The sequence below is a fragment of the Mustela erminea genome, chromosome 16 (assembly GCF_009829155.1).
Source record: "Mustela erminea isolate mMusErm1 chromosome 16, mMusErm1.Pri, whole genome shotgun sequence".
NCBI classification, from domain to species: domain Eukaryota; kingdom Metazoa; phylum Chordata; class Mammalia; order Carnivora; family Mustelidae; genus Mustela; species Mustela erminea.
Window position 1 is genome coordinate 21,453,491 of NC_045629.1, and position 23,838 is coordinate 21,477,328.

Below are 23,838 nucleotides of genomic sequence, written 5' to 3' on the forward strand. Positions count from 1 at the left end.
ATCTGTAGTGTTTCAAACAAATTGTTAAATAGTAGTTTAATGAATTTGATCACTGGTTTTTTCCAATGAGATTATTTGTCTGCTTTTAGTGTTTTCTAACTGAAGACATCATTAAAACTGTATATAAGCTATGTATTTTGCACTATCCATTTGACGTTTTCACACTATAAATACATAAAATATTTTGGAACAGTGTTGTGGTGTTATTGCAATCATTATTTCCAGACATGTGTGTATGTTTACAGAATATATATATATATTTGATATGATTTCAAATGTGTATTTAAGTATACATATATAAGTTCATATATATACATATATGTGTATGTATTTGACACTGATTATTCAGAAAAAAAATTCCACTTCATTTATCTACATCTTCAATCAATGTGTATGTTTTCATTTCTTACCAGGTTGCAGAAATAGTTCACCACTTTAAACTATTCTTAGAGATTGTGTTTTGCTGATAGGCATTTTACTCTATTTGTTCAGATTTGATTACTACACTTTAGTGCACCATAAACATGTATTTGGGTTTTATGACTGCTGTCTTGTTTCTGAAAGTGCTAAGCTTAGAAGGATTATACTGTGATGACTGTTGCTTTGAATCTGACAGATTTTATGTGTTTCAGAGAAACATGGGTAATGATAATGCATGACCTGTTTGTTCATAAAGGACTGAAGTTTGCCTTTCTGTTATTTCAATCTCCTGGAGCAACTCTGAATAATTCAGGGCTCTCCTTCATACTCAGCCTTCAGTTGAGTAGAATTACCATGGTTGTGCCAAGTCTTCTTTCCTTCCGCTGAACATCCTCATTTTCTTCGATAGCTCCGTAATATCCTCATTTGTAGAGCTGTTTCTATCTCTGGCATCTTTTCATGGTCCACTCTAGTTAAATGTGAGCACATAAATGAGCACATATCTTGGATGTTGTTTAATATTGCATTTGGCTTTTTCTGTGTTCACATTACAACATATTCTTGGCTCATATAGAACTATGGTAGATCTCCCTGTCTTTTACTCATTTCGTTGACCTTTCAACTATAATCTAAATATGTAATTTTGTATTGATCCCTATTAAATTTCAGTTATTTGGCCATTTATATTAGGTTAGGTCATCAAAAGTGCATATCCTGATTTCTATTCTGTGCTACTGATTGGTGTGTTTTGTTTTTATGCTGATATCCTACTGATTTAATTATTGTAGCTTCATAATGTAGTTTGAAATCAGGGAGTGTGATGTCTCCAGCTTTGTTCTTTTTTCTCCTCAGGTTTGGCTATTTATTTTTGGATTGTTTTTGTTTTTGTTTCCACACAAATTTTAGGGTTATTTCTTTTATTTCTCTGAAAAAATACCATTAGAATTTTATTAGGGATTGCATTGAATCTGTATTTTGCTTTGGGTAGTATGGACATTTTAATGATTGGTCCTTTTTGTATCTTGACTATATCAAAATCAAATGCTTTTTTTTTTTTAATTTAAGTCCTAACCCCATACAATTTTTTTTTAAAGATTTTATTTATTTATTTGACAGACAGAGATCACAAGTAGGCAGAGAGGCAGGCAGAGAGAGAGAGAAGCAGGCTGCCTCCTGAGCAGAGAGCCCGACGCGGGGCTCAATCCCAGGACCCTGGGATCATGACCTGAGCAGAAGGCAGAGGCTTTCACACACTGAGCCACCCAGGTGCCCCTCAAAATCAAATTCTGATTGTGATATTGTCTTATATTCTTGGAAGATGTTGGGGGAATCTAAATAAAGAGTACCGGGTTGGGAAGGGTTAGTGCCTCTTATGACATGCTAATCCTATGGAATTTTCCTTAAGAAAAAAATGTTTGTGGTCAAATAAATTTGTAAAATTATTTATACTGTGTTTCATATCTTACAGATTTTCAGTCACCATTATTAAATAATCAAAACTTCTGAGAAGTTCTCCAGTTAAGAAACCAATTTAAACTTCATTTACCTAATATTTCCCGAGTTTATTTGACTATTGAATTATTTTCAAGTAATGCTAGTGACATATCATAAAGCTGGTGTTCTGCTTGATACAGTTTGTGAATTGTTAATTTATTCTATTGACTCTATTTAATTTTGATTTGATTTTCCAATAATATCAGCTGGTATTTCAACATCTGTGTAATAATGTATTTGATAGAGGTGATCTTTATCTTCATCTAAGCTAATGAGAAAAATGGTGAGAAGTGAGTATTGGGACAATCTACTAGAGATCTTACCTTAGCTTTTATCTGTCCCATGATTATGTGATATTCTCCGATTATCACTGTTCGATCAGAAAGTGTTTCTCTATCTGACACAGCATCCATCTTATGCTCGTTCATCTTGTTCACACAGTTAGTGTCTTAATACCAGAATATTTCTCTAATTTAAAAAAAAAAGCAACAACTAGGGTAGAGCAAAGGTCCTCTCTGTTGTGTTGTGCTTTAAAATTTTGTAACTGCAGAATAGACAATACTTATTAGAGATCACATAGAGCTAATTAAGTAGTATGTGACCCATAGAGGAAATCAGAGTAAGAGAACCCCAGTGATCATTTTTCTTACAAGTGATAATGTATTGCATGCATTTGTTTTCCATTGCATACAGACTCAAAACACACATATAAAGAGCTACTATTCTACTTGATGGAAGATATTACTTGAAATTCTATTAGATTTTATCATTTTATTTGTCAAAAATCTGACAGGAGTGGTGGTTTCTTCAGATGTAGAAAATAGACCAACTCAGTCCATCTTGGGAGATTTTATGTGCTTGTTAGAGCTTCCTCAGTGAAATATTTCTCCTCCTCCTCCTCCTCCTTCTTCTTCAAAAAAGAAGGAAATAAGGAGATCTGAATTCCTGATGTTGACATATATAGAAATTTGAATGAATATTAACTCCACAGCTGGAAGCTGTTCTAAGTAAAATAATAAGTTTATGCAAAATCTAAACTCTAAATGACACCTCTATATTAATTATACTATGTCTGCAAAGAAAGAAATATGAATATAAACCATTAAAAGTTGGAACTGTCATTAGGAGACCGGCACAGGGGTTTTATAAGTTCCTAATTCTTTGCTTGTAAATATGACTTGTACTTAGCTAATGTGATACATTCCGATTTTTGTGAATTATACTAAACTGCCAATAAAATGGTATACACCTAAGTCAGTATAAACTAAGTATCTATAGCTAAAAATAATTTATCACACTTACTTCTTAATCACTCTTTTCGTCAAGCTGTTATTCTTCAGTTTATATTGCTACTTTTGGCACAGTATACTTTCTAATCCCTCATATTGTCACTTACTGAAGTGCATGTATAACTGCCTACTCATATTTTCTAGCCCATATGTGTTACAGTGATACATTGGAGGGAGTCTGCAATTGGCATTAGAGATGGATACTGTTTGTTCATTTTATGAAATAATTGAAGTAGGATAAAAATATTTTGTTCTTACAGAGGTGTGCAATCTTTAGAATTGTCCACGATGATGACATGCTAAATCTGTCTCAAGGCCACAAAGTGCTCAGATCCTAGCATGAACACTGACCACCCAATATTGGATGATCTTTTAATGGGGTTCTATGTTAAGAGTGAACAGAGTAATATGATGAGTCTTCCGTATGCTGTATGTCCTAAAGTTTCTACCTATATTAAAGAGCTATAGTTCCTGATCTTCAGGAGCATAGTGTTTTTATTGGGACTTAAGTGTTATCATTGGCTCCAAGTGACAAGGTAAGTCATTTATCTCCTTTTAACTTTGATTACCTAATTTGGATAAGTTGGATGATAATACATGCTTACTATTTTTATGATTGATACATAGGCTATGAAAATTTTCTCTGTTTTCTATTTATTTTTTAATACAATTGTGTTATTTAAACATCAAAAATAACGGTCATTCCCAGTGTTTCTTCGAGGACCTGGGGTTGCTTTTAATCCTATCCCAAGATTCAGACTGTTCGGGCATTTGCTTATCTCTAGTTTAGTGTTCTTTACACACACACACACATACACACACACACACACACACACATGCACAGCCATCTTTCTATATGTTATCTCTCAACTTTTCTGGAAATACAAATTATTAGAATAATATTGTATGTATATGGAAATATTTTAGAAGAAATAGTAACCTTCCCCTGAGGATTTAAACCTTTCAGTACTTGGTGATAAAGTATAAAACACAAACAGTAAAATGAATTTGGCTAATGTTCAAGTAGTTTTTTTTTCCTTCTTCTAAGTATGGTGCTAAATTAGGGATGGAAAGTTATTGAAACCAAGAGTCTTTAAAATAGCTGTTTAATGTCATGGGTAACAGGCTAAAGATCCCTTAGCAGAAGGAATCATCACTACCTAGCTACTTTTGCTTAGTTACAATCCTTTCAGTGTAATTGTCTACAAAATCTACAATAAAGGTATTATACCTGGAGACTTTGAATATTGTATTTGATGGAATGCTATAACAGTAGTTAAAATTTACAAAGTATGTCAAATACAGTGTTAAATGCATTGTTCCATGACATTTGGTGCTGATAAAAGTTCTGGGTCAAAATTAATTCTTCTAATTGATTTTTAACTCAAGCACAGATTTCTTGGAAATCTGACAGAAACATTTAAAAGTAAAATATATATCAAAATAGACTTTTGTTTCCACATACGCAAATCAGAAAGGCATAAAAGAAACCCACAAATACAATTTGGGAATTTTCCAGGCCATCTGGGTAGCTCAGTCAGTTAAGTGTCTGCCTTCAGCTCTAGTCATGATCCTGGAGTCCCAGGACTGAGCCTTGCATGAGCTTTGCATCAGCAGGGCGTCTGCTTCTCCCTCTCCCTCTGCTCCTCTCCCTTGCTCATGCTCTCTCTCACTCTCTCTCTCAGATAAATAAAATCTTGGGACTTTTCTGTAAACTTATTGATGTAAGCTGGTATATTAAAATGTACATAAATACAGTTGGTTTATAGAAGTGTTGCTCTTTTAAAAATGCAATCAGATTCTAAAGGATTATGTCTTTATATTGTTTACTTAATTCGTTGTATAAAATATTCCTAAAGATTTGTAAATTCTTTATACAAAAAACTTAAATATTTTACCACCTAATTACTTCTCAAGGTGTGCTGTTTGGACCAACAACATTAGTATCTGCAGGGAGATTAGAAAATGTCAGGCTCCATCTAAACCTATTAAATCAGAATTTGCAGTTTAACCAAAGCCCTGCTGGTTCATACACACATTTGGTAAGTTCTATCTACTTTTAAAAGATACATATAAGTGCCTTTAAAAATGCTATTATTATCATAAGGTCATAGAGAAAAAAGTCACATAAAGTGTTAATATAAATACATAACAAAGTATTAAACTTTTCTTTAAATCAATAATATTTCTTTTTAACACTTTTAAAAATGATTTATGCTGTGCATTTGTACTTTGAAATGATTATATTATATTTAGAATTACATGTTATGAGATTTTTAAGTTATTTTATGCATTATTAAAAACGGAGTGAAAGAAAAATTGAGGCAAATTTAAGGAAAGCCTTTTCTGAGCTTAAAATTTGTTATACCACAAGGGGGTGCTAATGCTTTTGATTTGCAATTTGAAGATTTACATCTAGATAAAATAAGTCTTCAAAAAGAGTGACTATGCGTTATATATGTAAGTAAATTCCACACAGAACAAAGTGGTGTAGGTTATTAAAATAGAAACCTGGGTTAAAAATTAAACTTATTTTTACAAGTTTCTTTTATGTACAAAGATTAATTTAGAAAGCTTCATATTTCCATTCTTTTTTGAACATTATGCAAAATTTAGAGAAAATTTTAGCATAAAAACATTGAAGAGAATATGCCAAAATATGAACAGTGGCTACTTCATGAGACTAACATTACAGGAAACTATTATCTTTTTTATGTGTTTTTGTGTATTTTCCATTTCATATTCTCACCATGGTCATTGGAGATTACATTTAAAACGGGGGGGGGGGGGTTAAGAAGGAAAGGAAGGCAGGAAGGAAGGAAGAAAAGATTTAGTAGTCAATTGTCAAGGTATGTTGGGGCTAATACTTGAATTTTGCTTGAAACTTACAAATGATTTAAATGTAAGAAAGACACAAGAAACAAAGAATTTGAAGTCTTATGAATAAAATTAGATAATACTTGCAATGCTAAGATGCCCCCTGAATTTTCCTTTCTTCATGTCGTATTTACCGAGGCTACAAGGAAGGTAAAATAACTTGATTTTGGATTCCTGCTTAAATTAGTGCAACATTAGATATTCTTTCAATAGAAACTTCTTACTGAGTGAGACTACACCTAAACTACTACAAATGTGTTCCTCTAGCAGGATATACAAATTCTTTTTAAATCAGGAGGGTAAATTTGATGTGGTTGCCTTCCTAAATCTAGAACAAACTTGGTGGCCAATAGAAATAGCTGTTGTGTGTGGCTTATCCACACAGCAGAGCAGAGCCGTGACACAGATGGACCCAGGAGCGTAGGAGTGAGGGGAGCCATGGGCTTGATCTCATGGGCACGAAATGTCCAGAACCGGCAAACCGTGCAGCCAGGAGGTGGAGGAGCAGAGGGTGGGTGTGGGGGTCGGGGGGACGAGGGGAGTGACGCCAGTGGGTACGGTGTCTCCTTGGGGGCGATGGAATGGGAGGTGGCGTAGCACGCTAGATGTTGCTAGGTCGTGCACGTGAAGTGTGGGCTTCATGTCTTGACAGTCGCATCTCATCTCCAAGACTTTCCGAGCGGAGACGGGAGCGGGGAAGCCACCCCGATGTTCCTGGGTGACTTCTGTCCTGCTGGGGCTGGTAGGAGCAGAACGCATTCGCCCATGCTGGTGACAGAGTGGAGTTTGGGGGGCACTAGACCCAGGTGGGAAAGGGATAGAGGTATGCATAGTGCTGGGGGCAGGAGACCCCAAACCAGGATGTACCCCATGGTGGGAGACAGAGGAAGCAGAGTTTGGGTGGGGCGGAGCCGGCTTGGAGGGAGTGAGCAGGCGTGGGGTCTTCGGAAGGGTTGTCCACGGACTTGTGTTTCCGGGGCGAGGCAAGGGCATAGCAGGGTTTAGGTGCGTGAGAAGGTACCGTGTCTTCCCAGACAGCAGGGTCCCTATCAGGGTTCCGGAGCCGCCCGCAGGCCTCAGGACAGGACAGGACCAGGGCCGGCCCCAGGGGCGCCCTGGTCTCTAGGGACGGCTCCCCGGGCCCCTGCGGGCCCCTCGCCCCTCCCCAGGCCCCTGAGCACCACAGAGGTTCTTACTGCTGTTCAAACGAGCGTTTCCGGAAAACTGCATTACTGACGAGCTAACACGGGTGACGTGACTTGCCTCCGCTGTTCTGAACGTTTGAGAATCAGCCCAAGTAGTTCAGACGTGACCGTGAATGTGAAACGGCGGGGTGACTGCTTTTGGTCCAAGGACTCTGACACGGGACCTATTTTTGGACGGAGAAACGGACTTTTATTCTGCTCTGGTATTTTTAGCGTATTTTGAAACCTACACCGCTTCTTGGCATTGCGAGTTCTTGTGGCGTCTGATACAGTCACAGCAGTACTGGGGTGGGGGGGGGGGGTGGACTTGCTGGTGCTGAAGCTGCCCGCGCCTTCAGTTACTGGGACCCTCTGTTTCTTCTTCCGTGAGACAGAGCGGGGGCTGGAAACATTCTGACGGGAGCAGACGTTCCGAGCCCTGGTCCGTGGACCCGTGTGTGGAGTTTCTGCAGCGGAGCAAGGAAAAGGGAAGTGGGGGTTTCACAAAGTTGAGTTAATTTCTTATAAAAAACTGTTTTTGTTCTGAGTTCTGTCTTCCAACATTTGTGATGCCAAAATGTGTTATTAGGAAACACTGAAATGATTCACCAGTGGTTAAATTCGGTATCTGGAAAAACAGGAAAGAAAGAGGTCAGGCCTGTGTGACCCCAGAGCGGTTGCTGGCCATTCCGTGGTTGGTGATTTCCTAAAGCCTGAAACCCTGCTGTCGGGGGCTCATGTCCTTCCGTTGTCCAACTCCGAGACCCAGTGCCGACCCCCTCGGATGGGCCCCAGAGGGCCCGGTGGGGAGGGTGAGGGTGGGGGCCCAGCTGTCAGTATGGCTGGATCGCAGGGGCATTGGGCAGGAGGGGCCCCCAAGGCTGGGCCACTCAGGGATCCATCAAGCTCAGTCCCACTCCGAGCTGGGAGTCAAGGAGGGTCCCTGGGGTGCTGCGGTGGATGCTGTGTGGGAGAAAGGCACCAGACCCTGTGGGAGGCAAGGGGACAGGAGGTGGGGTGCTGGCCTGGGAGGGGAGCTGTCTTCAAGGGTGACTGTGGGTCTGCCACCGATTTGGGAGTCTGTGGTTGGAGCCAGTGGCCGGCCCTGTGGTCCCCAGTGGCATGGTTCATTGTAGATGATATATGTTATATAAATATGTATCTATTCTCCAATGTTTATTATCTACAGTCTGAAGAAGTTAGCAGGGTTGGCTTGGTTTGCCATCATTTTGCCATTAGTATATAAAATACACTTGGATATCACTAATATATTTGTATTTCATGCAGTTGCATATCTAATCCAAATCTGATCTATTACTCTTCTACTCTTGGCAGATACCACTTAGAGAAAAAAAAAAATACCATACCATTTAAAAGTTAAAAGCAAACAACTGATCACAATTCCTGAACATGCTTTTACTTTCTTACTTGGAGTACCAACCCTCAGTAAACCAACATGGAAAATAATTAAATCTCTTTCTTTGTTAAGAGGTAGAGGTCTTTAGATGTTTATTTATTTATTTATTTAAGATTTTGCTTATTTACTTGACAGACAGAGATCACAAGTAGGCAGAGAGGCAGGCAGAAAGAGAGGGAGAAGCAGGCTCCCTGCTGAGCGGAAAGCCTGATATGGGGCTCCATGTGGGGCTTGATCTCAGGACCCTGAGACCATTACATGCACCGAAGGCAGAGGCTTAACCCACTGAACAACCCAGGCATCCCTCTTTAGATGTTTATAGAGCACAAGCCTACCTCACTAAAAGAACACAGCACAGGTCTTCCAAAATAGCACAGAAAATATATATATATTTTAATGTCCAAATGAGAATTAATGAGGAACACCTATTTAGGTGGCTGGTGTTCCAGAATCTGCCCTTCTGAATTCTTGTCCCCCTAAGGTTCTGAGGTTTTATTTTTTGGGATCATAGTTGTGTACACTGCCTTGCTGCTCCCAGGTACAGAAACTTCTTTGCCTTGATTCTTGACATAAATGGCGAGGATTCCTAAATAATTTTTATCAAATTTTATGCGAACGCAAAATGGAAATAGTTGATGAGAGCAGAATTTAAATTTTTCTTCACTTTTCCAAATCATCTCCATTCCTACAAATGCAATTAGAGGGGTGCCTATGTGGCTCAGTGGGTTAAGCGTCTGATCCCAGTATCCTGGGATCAAGTCTCACATTGGACTCCTTGCTCAGCAGGGACCCTGCGTCTCCCTCTGTCTGCCATGTGCCATCGTGCACTTGCTCGCTTTCTCTCTGTCAAATAAATAAAATAAAAAGTCTTTTAAAAAATGCAATTAGAAAGATTGAACCAGGTATACTTATACCTGACTCAGTATACAAATATAAAGACACGTAATATAAAGACACATTCATTCCAAATGACCTATTAGTTCTTTAAATTCATTCTTCTTGGTTTTGTTCCTTCTCAGAAAATACCAGTCTCTTAGCCAGATCAACTTTGATTACTGTCTTATCCTCTATTGCCTGCAAGAGCTAATCTGATGGTTTATCTTACCTCTTCAAAAAAAAAAAAAAAAAAGTAGCAAACTTTTTGTTTTTCATGCTTTCTCTTCCTTGCCTTGCCAAGTGTTTCCTATAGATCAGCAACAGCAGCAGCAGCAGCAGCACCTGGGAGCTTGTTAGAAAGGCACACATGCATCCCATTACCATTTGTGGTCTGAAGGCTATGCCTAGCTGAGTGCTTATTCTAAGGGCAAGGATGACTGAATAGTGAATTTTAGATGAAGAATGGCAAATATAGGGCCCATGTGCTACTATTTTCCTCTCTTCAGACCTGCAATAATAACATTCATCATTAAAGGAACATGTCACTCTTTTCCCTTGATCCCAGACTTTGCCCGAGACAGATTCTCAAACCAGCATTCTAAATAGCCCTTAACATAGACTTACATTAAATCTATTCATTAAAACTTATCTAAACCTTCTGGACAAAGATTATCAACTTTGCCCCCCCCTAGAGAAAATAAATGGTTGCATATAAGAGTATTGCAATATAAATTCAGAGTAAGTACAGAAACTAGAACAAATACATAATGAATGAGTAACAAGAGTTGACATGTAGATAGTGAGAGAGGATTATTCGTTCCCAGAACTGTAAAGAATATCTTGGACCAAGTCCATGTAGACCAACAACTAATTTTTTCTTAAATAGAGAAACAGTATCAGAGCACTAAAGGATATGAGAAATAACCCTGCCTTTTAAATTTATAAATTTATAAAAGAAAAGAAGAAAGAGAGGAGGAGAGGAGAGAAAAGGAGGAGAAAGAGGAAGAAAGGAAGGAAGGGGACCTAAAAGTATGTATTTGACTTGTTAGTAGTTATATTCATTTATACTATACTATATTATATTATATTATATTATATTATATTATATTATATTATATTAATGTATAATCATTAGAATTGGGATTTTTATTTCTTTAGTTGGAAGTAAAAGAGAAATATAATCCTGGTAATGTTATAATGAATGTTATCAGTGATAATATTGTACTTATAACCCTGATCGGCTTAATTCAAATAATATGTGTTCTGGCTTTAACAGGTTGCAGAAGAGAACTGAAGTCATGAGGAAGTTACATGGTAAAAAACTTGAGTTATGGGATGCCTGGGTGGCTCAGTCAGCTAAGTGTCTGCCTTCTGCTCAGGTCGCGATCCTGGGCACCTGGGATGGAGCCCCACATCAGGCTCCCTGATCAGTGGGGAATCTGGTTCACTCTCTGCCTGCCACTCCCTCTGTTTGTGTGCTCTCTCTCACTCTGTCTCCCATAAATAAATAATATATTTTTTAAAAAGATTTTTAAAAATTTCTTTATGACAGAGAGAGATAACGAGAGAGGAAACACAAGCACAGGGGAGCTGGAGAGGGAGAAGCAGTCTCCCTGCCAATCATGGAGCCCAATATGGGGCTCGATCCCAGGACATTGGGATCATGACCTAAGCCAAAGGCAGATGCTTAACGACTGAGCCACCCGGGTGCCCCAAAATCTTAAAAAAAACAAAACAAACAAAAAACTTGAGTTACTATGTCTATCAGCATAATCAGTACCTAATACTAATAAATTATGAGAAGATAGGCCTAATTACTTCTGAGAAAATGAGAAATCAAAGAATTTATATCAAAATTAATAAATAATTTATAACATAACATTTTCCAGAGAAAGCTTTTAATGTGAATAATGAAAAGATATTGATTTTTCTGATGATGGAGTTGCCTACTCCCTAGGCTCACATTGTTGAAAACAGAAATAAAATCTTTTTCTATTCTAACCTTTCCCAGCATTTAGAATGCGTTTAGAACCTAGTCAAGGTTCAGGGCAGAAAAACATTTAGCTATTTCAAGTGAAGAGTGCTTTAATACAGGGATTAGGTACTAACAAAATTATTTGCAGGATGAAGGAGCAAAAATAGGGTTTTCAGTCTTTTACTTTTATTGTTGATCCAAAGTTTCCTGGAGCAAATGCTTCTACCCAGAGATCAGGAAGCTTCATGAAACTGCTGTTAAGTCAGACATGTCCTGCAGTGCCAAAGCTGGTAACTAGCTGTGGAGACCAGTCATGGAAGCCCACCATTGAAAAACAAACAAACAAACAAACAAACAAAAAAACATTTCTATAGTCTCTTTGTCTGGCATCAGCACTGACAGAGAGAAAATGCCCTCTATAACCCTCATCTTCCAATTTTTCAGTGCATCTCGTGACAGAACCAGATTGCATCCAAAGTTCTAGCTGCAAGAGAATCTCAGGATAGAAATCCTCAGTCTTCTAACTCTAATGGAACTTGGAAAAGCACGTAAAAGGATAGGAAGGGGTGCTGAGCAGAAATAGTGCTGAAAAACATACGGAGAGAGAGTAATTTGCAGGAAGGAACATAGCACATATATTAGATGGCGTGTATGTATGAGAAACTTTAAAGAGCCTTTAAGTTATTTGATGTTCCAAACAACTTTTAAATTATTACTCTATTTATACTGAAGCTTAGAGAATTTAAGTAACTTGGACAAATTCATGTAACTAGTAAATGATAGATCAAATGTTTAATATTTGAACTCAGTTTTCTTGAGTAAAAAATTATTTTCCTATTCATCATATAATGCTAATCTCAATGGATTCTTCAGATAAATAATGACCCAGATATATTTAAATTATTACTCATTTGCAAATCCCCACAGTGGTATTTTTCAATGTATTGATCCAACTTCATTTTTTTTTAAGTCAATAGGACATATATATAAATGGTTCTCAACAGAAGTATAAAGCTATACTCTTGGGCCATCAATAGCTGTGAGGAATTTTATAATTTTTGTCGAATGATATTGAAAGAACCTAAGATTATACTTGATCTTAGCCAAAAGTTTGAGAAGCAATGAGAACCTAAAATTATAAATGAATCCCTTTTTCAAATTCAAACAAATTCTGAGTTCTTCTAAAATAAGGTCCACTTCCATTCCAGTTTGCATTCTTGAGAGGTAGAGATAAAATGTACATCCAAGAAATGCTATCTAACATTATCTAACCAGTCGCACACTCATTGTGAGTGGCTTTTACTGGTAGTTATGAATCCTAAAGTCTATTACTTATGATTAAGAAAAAAAGTTAAGTACAGGAACTTTTAAAAAAATTATGAATATATCCATAGGAATATATCATCTGTGTGAATGTGTTCTGTCATATGAAGGCAACCATGGAAAAAATTCACCATTGCTAAAGCCTGTTTGTCAGGCATTACAAATAGGGGATTAACAATGGTTGAAAACTGCTGATGTGGAATATTGAGGACAACTTTTCATTAACTGTGGATTCATAGGCAAACACTTAGTGCATTAATTCTTTTTATATTTCAACAAATATTATATGCCTACTGTTTATAATGTATTACATAGATAGAATTTGAAAATCTGCCCTGATTCTTAAATGGTACCTACAGACAGATCTGCTTCAATTTGCCCCCCAAATCCCTTGATATTGTTGCCAAAAACTATCCATCCTCAAAGAATTCTCTAGGAGAAAAAAGTCTGTGGAACCTGATCAAAGAGTGAATGCAAACAAGGAGGGATGAGCAAAACAGAGTACTCATAAGGGTATCTATTTTCCTCAGTGTGGGAGCTATTTTTGTCCCACCAACTGAGATGTATATATTTTTCTGTGTAAATCCTACTTATATGCATATAAATACACATGTCCCTATCTCCAATGTGTAATCTCTTAGGCACCAAATGCACAGAAAAAGCAAATGCAACACAAAGAGAACAGCTGGGAATCATTAGTCGTAAGCATGGCCAGGATCAAGGTAAAAACCCTGCAGGTGGAGTGTTCTCTCTGACAAAGTAGTCCAGAAATCTGGAAAGAGAAACATTGTTTAAAACATAGATCTTAAAATAAATCATGACTGTAACTTCCTTTGGTCTTGGCTTTCTTTTCTATTTTTTTAAACCTAGTTCTTACTGCTTAAAAATGGAATATTTGGCATGATAAAAATAATAACCATGAATTGGGTTATGATGGGCTCAAAGGATCCCATAAAGGACACAGAGTTAGATATAACCCTTTCTTCCTCTGCCTCTGCAGTTTATTAACTGTCATACCAACATCATTTTTTGTTTTAACGTGGTGATGTAGATATAGGACTAGACGGAGAAGTAGAGTTCCTACAATCTAATGCAGACCTGTCATGTAGGTTACTTACTCTCTGTAGACTTCAAATATAAAGACTTCTGAACTAAGATTCTTTTTAATTGACTACATTAACTAAAATTCTGTCTTTGAGCTTGATGCTCAGTGTTGGCTTCTAGGTAGAAAACTTAAAAGCCGGAGATTTGAATTTAGATTGCTCTTAGGATGCTTATAATTAAATTTATTGAGCAAAATGTAGAGAAAATAGCAGTATGTTGAGTGCATCTGTAGAAGAGAGAGAGAAAGAAAACTTTAATGCTTAATGTAGCTTCTGGGAAGTGCTGGAACCATGATGAAAGCTTCAAAGGGTAGGGAGGAATTTTGTGGGAATAATTTGTGAATTTAGTTTGAACAAGGATGAGGTAAGACACTTTCAGTGTATGGTTAAACAAACAAACAAAAAAACTAGATTCTCATATTGGATGAAAAGCGTATATTGGGTAAAATACTGAGCAGACAGTTATGCAGTAATTTGTATTTTGTTTTACCATGAGTTACAATACTATATTAGTTATCTATCATAACCTAACAAATTGTCCTAAAACCTAGTGGCTTAAAACAATAAACATTTATTATCTCACAGTCTTAAGGGGTCAGGAATTTGGACTCTAAACTGCAGGGTGGTTTTGACTCAGGGTCGCAGGAGGTTACAGTCAGGATGTCTGCCAGGTTTGACATGGACGGGGGCAGTGTAGGTTCACAATCCTCTCAGCAGCTTTCCTGGTATCATCTGAAACTGTTCCCTGTGTGAAGAGGGCAGGAAAAGACTGAAGAGAGAGGCTGGCAACTCCGTTATAGGTGACAATTTTAATAATAGCAAAGTGAACTTATACACGAGACTTGCTTTGGACAGCAGTAAGATAAATGGATCCCTACACCCACCCGCTAAATCTTAAAAGTTTATAATGAGGGGGCGCCTGGGTGGCTCAGTTGGTTAAGTGTCCAACTCTTGATTTTGGCTCAGGTCATGATTTTAGGGTCCTGAGATCAAGCCCAACATCAGCCTTCATGCTGGGTGTGGAGACTGCTTAAGATTCTCTCTCTCTCTCCTCCTACACCTTTCTGTCACCTCTCCTCCCCACCACTCATGCATGCTATCAATCTTTTTCTCTCTCTCTCTCAAAAAAAAAAAAAAGAAAGAAAAGAAAAAGCTTATAAAGAGGCCTTAACAAGGCTCAGTCTCATACCATGCAGATGTTTTCAAGATCGTATTACCATCTCAAGACTATGTCCTTGGAGCAGCCTCTGGGAGTAGGAAAAGCAAGTGGAACCCACATTTCCATGACAGGGGAGCACGTGAGAAGTCTGTGAGGACCTGGATCCAACTCATTGTTAACTAGTTGAGCATATATTTTTTTTGTTTTGTTTTAATTTATTTATTTGAGAGAGAGATTGGGGGTTAGTGATAGGAGGGACAGAGGGAGAGGAAGAGAGAGTCTCAAGCAGAATCTGCAAGGAGCACTGAGCCCCACTCTGGGCTGGATCTCATGATCCCCAAATCATGACCTGAGCCCAGAACAAAAGTCAGATGCTTAACCAACCATGCCACACAGTCCTGTCTTTTTTGATCACATTCCCCAGTGGGGGTTGAGGTGCTGGAGAATCTGCTTCCAAAGAGGCTCACTCATGTGGCTGTTGGCAGGAGACCTTGGTTCCTTCTTATATAAACTGCTCCATAAAGCTGCCCAAGTGTCCCCATGACATGGCTCCTAACTAGCATTAGAGTGAGCAATCTAGGAAGGGAGAGAAAGAGTGAGAGAGGCAGATAGACAGAAACGGAAACCATATGTCTTTAATACGCTAGCCTCAGAGGTAAGCCACCATCACTCCTGGCATATCCTAGGAATCACCCAGTTCTCCCCTGACACAGTGTGGGAGAGAACTGAGCATAAATCCCAGGAGACAAGATCACTAGGGATCAGTTTGGAGGCTGGCTACCACAAATACTAAAACAATATACAACACTAAGAACTGAAAATGGATGAGATTCTGATTCTAAGTATAGGTATAAAAAGGAGAAGAAAGACTTTACAGAGCTGGATATTTAATATGTCCTTTATTGTGCATTTTACTATTTGATGAGAAGAATGCAAAATATTACCAAATCAAGTTAATTTATAGTTAAAGAAAAAAATCTTAAATGAAATATCACTGAAATGGGTTACATTTCCAGATAAGCTATGTATTTGACAAGTTTAGGCATTGATCTGAAAACTAAGTGCTTTAAATGCTGAGAGATATAAAATACTTCTGAAACACTACAGAAGTCTTTCTAAACCAAGAAGCCTTAAAGTTTCTTTCTTTCCACTTTGTCCATTAATATTTGTTATAGAGTCGGGCATTATAGCACATCTATTCTTTTTTTTTTTTAAAGGAGATTGAAGTTTATTGACTATACTGCAAGGGAGGGGTGGGCAGGATGGCAGAGGAGAGGCTGTCTGCCTGGTCTAGCACATCTATTGTCCTAATGATCTTTCTTTTTATTTCCAAAATTTTAATGATGATTTATAGGGCTTAAATACAGTATCGTTTAAGTTTCCATATGAACAACAAATATAAGATGCCCCTATTCACCTTGAGTCAGTGGGCCCCCATGATTTTGCATAGTCGACTTGATATTCCCAGGAATAATTTCTTACTGTATGAGTAATCCTGTATTACTTGCCTCCTTGTCTTTAACTGAAGAGTTAGAGTGTAGGAATGATCAGACTAAGGTTGTATTGTTGCATTAACTTCAGCATTCAGTATGTATTTGGAAGTGCATACTCTTTTCCAGGCACAGTGTGAGGCACTGTGTGGATCACTATGGTCCTTGCCCTAAAGGGCAAGCACAGTGGTCTCTAGCTATGTTTGATTATGCCCCTCTCTAAAGAAAAAGGGGGTGGGGGTAAGAACATCAATGCATTATATGTGATTATTTTCAAATTGTTTACATGTTCTCTATCATCAGTAATATTTCAATAATAAATATGTACTTATATAAAAAATTGTACTTATCAGATGTGACTAGACTTTATTTATTTATTTATTTATTTATTTTTACTTCTGGCTGACACAGATACTATTTGAAAGAGAAAGGCCAGTTTTACCATTTTCTTGTTAATTCCTTACTTTTCATTGTTAGTGTTATCTTTAATCTATAACTTCAATCTACAGACCTGTTAAGCCAATCTCTCTATTTTGTGAGGGGTACTTAAGTAAAATTGGATAATAAAATCTATTAATTTCCTTCATCTGGCTAGATAAACTGTAATACCTTTAACTCACTGAGAGCCAATGAAGAAAGAAAATGTTGACTGCTGAGGTAAAGAGAATCCTATGCTTCTCCAGATACTTCATGTTCTTTCCCTAAAATGTGACCATGAGACATAGAAACAAAGGGCACCAGCATTAACTTATAAGTAAAATAAAGATTAATTTCTTTTATTTTTGAAAAAACAAAACACTATGTAGCATGTTTAATATTTTCTTCTATACTTTATTTAACCTGTTTCATAGCTAAAGAGTTTCTCAAATCTGATTTGGCTTTAGGGAATCGGCTAAGAAACAAGACACATGCCATCTAGATCAGAGGTCAGCAAACTGGCCCGCCCAAGAGTTAAATCTGACACTTTGCCTGTGGTTGTAAATAAAGTTTTATTGTAACTCAGCCATAGACATTTGTTTACATTTTTCCTGTGGCTACATTAATGCTACAATGGCAGAGCTTGAGCAGTTGTGAAAGAGACTGTATGGCCTACAAAGATGAAAATATTAATTATATAACTCTTTACAAGAAAAGTTTACCAGCCCTTGTTGTAAGGGCTTTAAGTGAGTGTCCAGAGTAAATGAGTGTCAGGTAAATTTGAAAACAGTGTGGCCCAGTGTGGTCTAGTGATTAAAGACACAGACTTTGGTTACTTACATATTCCTAAACCAGCTCTTGCCCTTTTTGATCTTATGAGCTTGGACAAGTTACTTAATTTCTTGGAGTCACATTTCTCCTTTAATTTATTATAGAATTTTTTTTTTTTAAGATGGATGTTAAGTGTACAAAGTGCTTAGTACAACACAGTATGTAGCTGTTGGACAATGGTGAAACTTTAGGACAGATTATAAAACAGATGACCTATAACAATAGAAATAAATGAAATGAGAAATTCAATGCAAATACCTTTGAGCATAAGCATTTAACTGACTTTTACATTATGTAACGTTATTATTTTATAGAATCTGTGTTGATTGATTGACTTTAATCTAGACCCCACGTGGAATTCTGAGGGATTGCCTTTAGGATTTTTTGACCATTTTGCCAAGAATTGAATGGTGACAGATGATATACTTATCATATTTAAGTGGCCCAAAGATATCAAGGATAGATAAGCATTGTATAAAAAGTACAGATTTGGAAGGACTTAGAATAAAACTAAGGCATGGCTGTTTATAAAAGGAGAAAAAGAGAGGAGTGCAAGTAAGATTATGAGGGAGAGAGAATATGCAATCTCAGGTTCCACTGAAAGCATACAAGGTACAAATCAAAGGATGCCAATCAGACCTATCATATTTAAGTAAGTATTTGCGTTCAGTTGTAGATGCCATATATTTTTTAATGTGTGTGTGTGTGTGTGTGTTTTCAGTAAGCTCTACACCCAGTGTGGGGCTTGAACTCATAATTCTGAGATGAAGAGTCGCATGCTCTACTGACAGAGAGCCAGCCAAGTGGCCCTAGATGCCATTTTTAAAGAGAACATTGATCCCCAATAGGAAAAGTTAAATTATATTATATTTATATAATTATATTATATATATAATATATGTCATATTATATATATATTTACACAGATTATTTTCATAGGTGTAGCTATAACTCTGTAAGTTAAGAATTGTGCTAGAGACTTTACATATGTTGACTATCTGCCCTTCCCCATCAAAAAGCTGAGGTGTTTTAAGTAGAAATCTAGCCAGCCTCTAGCTTTGAGCCTGTGTATATCAGAGATAGCCATTATTTTTATTTTTATTTACATTAAAAGACACTGAATTTTATGTGGGTTGGTAATAATAAAGACTACGATATAGTATTGCAATAAAAATCAGTGTAAAAAGCATACAGGATAATTGTGATACACAAAAAAATCTAATGCAAAATAAAAACAATAGAGATGCACTAAAATATTAATAATTTTCTTATATTTAATCATTAAATATTTATTGAGCTTCCACTAGATACTGTTCAGGGTTAAGAGATAACAGTGGTAAACAAGGATTGTGTGAATATTGAGGAAAACAAGTTGCCCTAGGAACTTATTGGAAAATGAGAATAAGACATTAAATAGGACATTAAATAAGATATTAAAAGGTTTAGAAATCCAGTCGAATGAAAAATAAAATGAGCTATAATTATTAGTCAATGCAACAGAGGTTTAGGGCTGGTCGTAAATGAGGTTTTATGAATTTGAAGGACTGTCTGGTGGAAAAGCAGACTGTCATTTTACGTGACACCTAAGGGTAGAGTCAAGATTAATGACAAAAAGTTGCTAAGGACTGATTTCAGCTCTGCATTAAGAACTTCTAAGAGTTGGGGCTCTCTAACATAATAGGCCAGAAGTCAGCAACTTTTTTCTGTGAAGGACAAGATAAAAAAAATTTTAGACTTTGCAGGCCACGTGGTTTGTCACAGACTCCTCAACCCTGCTGTTGTAGTGTGGAGCCACCTTGGACAGCATGCAAATGAGCGACGGTAGTTGAATTTCAAAAATAGTTTATTTACAATGTAAAGAACAGGTTAAACTTGGTCTGTAGGCCAGTTTGCTGAGCCTACGACTATGCAAATTTACAAGTACTGCAAATGCAATCAAGTAGCCTATCTACCAATCCCATTTTACACCGATTTTTGAGGATGACTTAGAGATCATTACTTTTCTTCAAAATCCGGGATAGTGTAACTGTAGGTACCCATCTCTGTTCCATATCTATCTATAAATGCATTCCTCTCTTTCATATTCATTATATGTTGCTTCTCTCCTATTTGACCAGACATATCTATTTATATGAGGGAGATTAAGACTGATATAGCAGGAATACAGAAAAAGAAGGAAAAGAAAGGAAAGAAGGGAGGAAGAAAAAAAAAAAAGGATGGTGGAGAAGGAAGGGGGTAAGGCAGGAGGGAGGAAGAAGGGGAGAAGGAGAGAAAGAAAGAAAGAAAGAAAGAAAGAAAGAAAGAGAGAGAAAGAGAGAAAAGGGAAAGAAAGAGAAAGGAAGGAAGGAAGGAGAAGGAAGGAGGAAAGGAAATTAAAAGGAAGGGAAGCAAAGGGAGGAAGAAAAGGAAAGAGGTAGGAGGTTGGGAAGAAGGAAAAACCTTTAAAATACAGAACATGACTTCAATTTCTCAGCAATAATTTTATTAAGAAAGAACATTTTCTTATTCCCTTTCATTTTCATTAACCTAAAGAGTCTAGTTTTTGAAGTGGATCATGGAGTTGTACTATAAAGTCAAGGTGTCAAGAACTCAGGCTATTAATTAAAGGAAGTTCCTGTTCACAAAAATAGGAGGAAAATCCATGTGGCGGAGGAGGAAATAACAGAGAACAAGTAGATGAAAGAGTCCTGATTCTCACTCCCCCTTGAAGCCAACTTCAAGAGATTGAAATTGCTAAATTAATAACACTGGAATCAATGACATCATTAAAACATCCAACTACACCCCCCACCCCAGGTATTGAGGCTGTGGATCTATAAACAGGATTAAGTTCCAGAACCCCAGGCCTTAGCTCAGATTTTTACCCAGTATGATGTGGGAGCAAAGGGCTTCACTGGCAGAAGGGAGTGAGTAGTGATGGATGTGAGGCAGTTGCCTTCCCACAGCCAGCAATATTTCCAGGCACACAGGATGGACCTTACTCCAGCTGAGACAGCCAAGTGGCAGAAACCTTAAGTTAGAATAGAAATGCTGTAATGAGCGGAGCCTCTCACTGGAGTCAGGGGACACTAGCACAACCTTCTAAAAAACCTAGCTGAGACCTTTCCTACTACTAAGGATACCAGAGACACAAGGCCAGTATCAGACAGTATCAGGAGAAACTCATGAGAAAGTAATACAGAGATTTGAGGCCCCTTCTCTATTTCTGCCTCAGAGTCATGTGGTCATGTGAGTCCCTCTGAATCCATGTTACCATCTTGAAACTATCAACAGGAGGGGAGCAAAATCTGATACCTTGAGATATGCGAGATTCATTCAAGAGAAAACTATTGAGCTGAAAATTCTCCAATCGCTTTATTTGACAAAATAATGTTATTGATGGTTTCTTTGCTTTTTCCATTACCCAATAGGATAGAGACCTTAAGAGGACTAGCTAGAAGAGAAAATAAAGAAGCTACATTTTCTTTGGACATTTGGGCAACATCAGGTAAAAAATTTAACCATCCCACAAGATTAGGATTCTGAAAAAAATATGACACTTCTGCTTTTAGGATAACTGAGATTCACCTCACTGATGGTATGAACAATATTAATTTCACCACTGTGGTGAGGCAGTGTGGAATACTTAAATATACCTAATATTTTATAATTAGTGGATCCTCCAAAGTTTGGTGTGGAATAAGCTAATTTAACTTATTTTCTCCTACACATCATAATTTATTCCCACAGATCATCCAGAGCTTATCCCCCTGGAGAATACAGATAGTACCTATCACACATGAGAAAAGGTGCCAGGCACAACCTTAACTGCTTTTACATGTACATATGTTCATGTACTTCCCACAGACTTAAAAAATACATGTCGTTATTTGCATGTACTTTTATTCGGATAAATAAACTAGGAGTTAGAAAACTGAATTTAAATGAATTGCCTGTGATCAGACTGTTACTTGAGTCTGACCCCAGGAGATCATCTCATGATCTGAGAGTGCTTCAATGAATAAGATTGTTCTTATATTGAAATTCATAAAAATATGCACAGAGTAAGATTATTGTTAAAAAGAATCCCTAAAAAGGGACACCTGGGTGGCTCAGGTAAGACTTTGCCTTTTATTCAGGTCATGTTCCCAGGGTCCTGGGATTGAGTCCCATATGGAGCTCTCTGCTCAGTGGGGAATCTGTTCCTCCCTCTCTCTCTGCCTGTTGCTCCCCCTACTCATACACTCTCTCTCTCACTCTCTCAACTAACTAAATAAACAAATCTTAAAAAAAAAAAAGAGAGAAGATCCATACCTGGGGATGATAATTAAGATGTTTTGACCTACTGCTCCCTTTATTTAAATATGATTCCCCTTTTCCAGTTGAGATGTCTTCCTACATTAAATTCTCTTATCTTTTAAATTAAACTATTAATATTTTTAATATTAAACTGGGTAATGTAGAATTCATTGTTTATATATTCATGGTTCATTATTTTCATATCTTTATGTTCTGCCTTCCTGTACTTTTTTCTTTTGTATTTATAGATTCTAGCCAATATATTTCTAGATCTTTTAAAAAATTCAACCTGAGTGCCTTGGACCTCTGAGCAGTAGACCTAACCCGTGTAACTTCATTGTAATTCCTCTTTGGTCAGGGAATAATTTTGCTATCTTGTCTTAAATTTTCTGTCCTTTTTTCTTTTTTCTTTTTTCACACCTTCAATAGGATAGATGAATTTTACTTTTGCTGGTTTAAAATTTATATATTCTGGGGTGCCTGGGTGGCTCATGGGTTAAAGCCTCTGCCTTCGGCTTGGGTCATGGTCCCAGGGTTCTGGGATCGTGCCCCACAGTGGGCTCTCTGCTCGGCGGGGAGCCTGCTTCCCCCTCCCCCTCTGCCTGCCTCTCTGCCTACTTGTGATCTCTGTCTGTCAAATAAATAAATAAAATCTTTAAAAAGAACCTTAAAATTTATACATTCTATTTTTACTTTCTGACATTTTCCCTGACTTTAAAATTAATGCATATTTGTATCTTTCCTTAATGATTTTTGAGCTAACACAATTCTGTTTGTTTACTCTCACTTCCTTCTGAGCTTCCAGCTCTTCACATTGGCTGCTTTCATCTATAGTCCTTTCAGTTCTTGATTTTTACTGTTTTACTTTTTGTTTGTTTACAGTAATAAACTCTTCTAAGTGATTAACTGATACTCACCTCCCAGACACTTTTAGCATCCTCTTTGGTCCCCTTCTCTCTTTATAGGATATTTTCTGTAATATTTCTTTCAAAGAATATCTTTGGTTGATAAATTACAAGGACTTGTATATCTGAAAATATTACTTAAATTTTGTTTTGCTCTTCCATTAAATCAGGAATAATATAAAATTCTAGTTTGAAATTTTGTTCTTCAAAAATATGTGAATATTGTTCTTGTTGAAAAGTCTGAGGCTATTGTAATTGTTTCTTGTAAACAATCTATTTCTGTCTCTCAAAGCTTTTAGAGTTTTCTTTTTCCTTGAGGTTTTTACATTTCTGTGTAATGTTTCTGTGGGGGATGGATTTATTTCCCTTTACCTATTCTTTAGATATGCCCCTTATAAATCATTTGATTTGGAGGATTTTCATGTTCAAGGAAAATTTCAGGCAATATATGTTCAAATATTGACTTTCTCTATTGTTTTCTCTTTAACTAAGACTTCCATTCTATAGAAATTGACACTTTTGTTTATATTCTCCGCATCTTTTAATTTTTCTTTTTCTTTTCATTTTTTTATCCTTTCCTGAAATTCTGGCAGAGATCCTAAAAAGTATTTCCAGAACACTGAATCTTTGTATCTTTACCTATATTGAACAAATTCAACTGTTTATTGTGAATACTGCATCCTTTGATTTATATCCAATATCTTCATATGGTCTTTTTTCTTATAACTACTTGTTTTTGCTATGTGTTTTGAGATCTTCCTTTACCTCTCTGTGAAACTTCATTATGCTCCTTATGAATA

The 23,838-nt window shown here is 37.0% G+C and overlaps 1 protein-coding gene across 1 annotated transcript in view; it reads left to right on the plus strand.

Moving 5' to 3' along the window:
• C16H8orf34 (chromosome 16 C8orf34 homolog) overlaps positions 1-23,838 on the plus strand; it is a 386,725-nt gene that overhangs the window by 191,894 nt on the left and 170,993 nt on the right. The window lies entirely within an intron of this gene.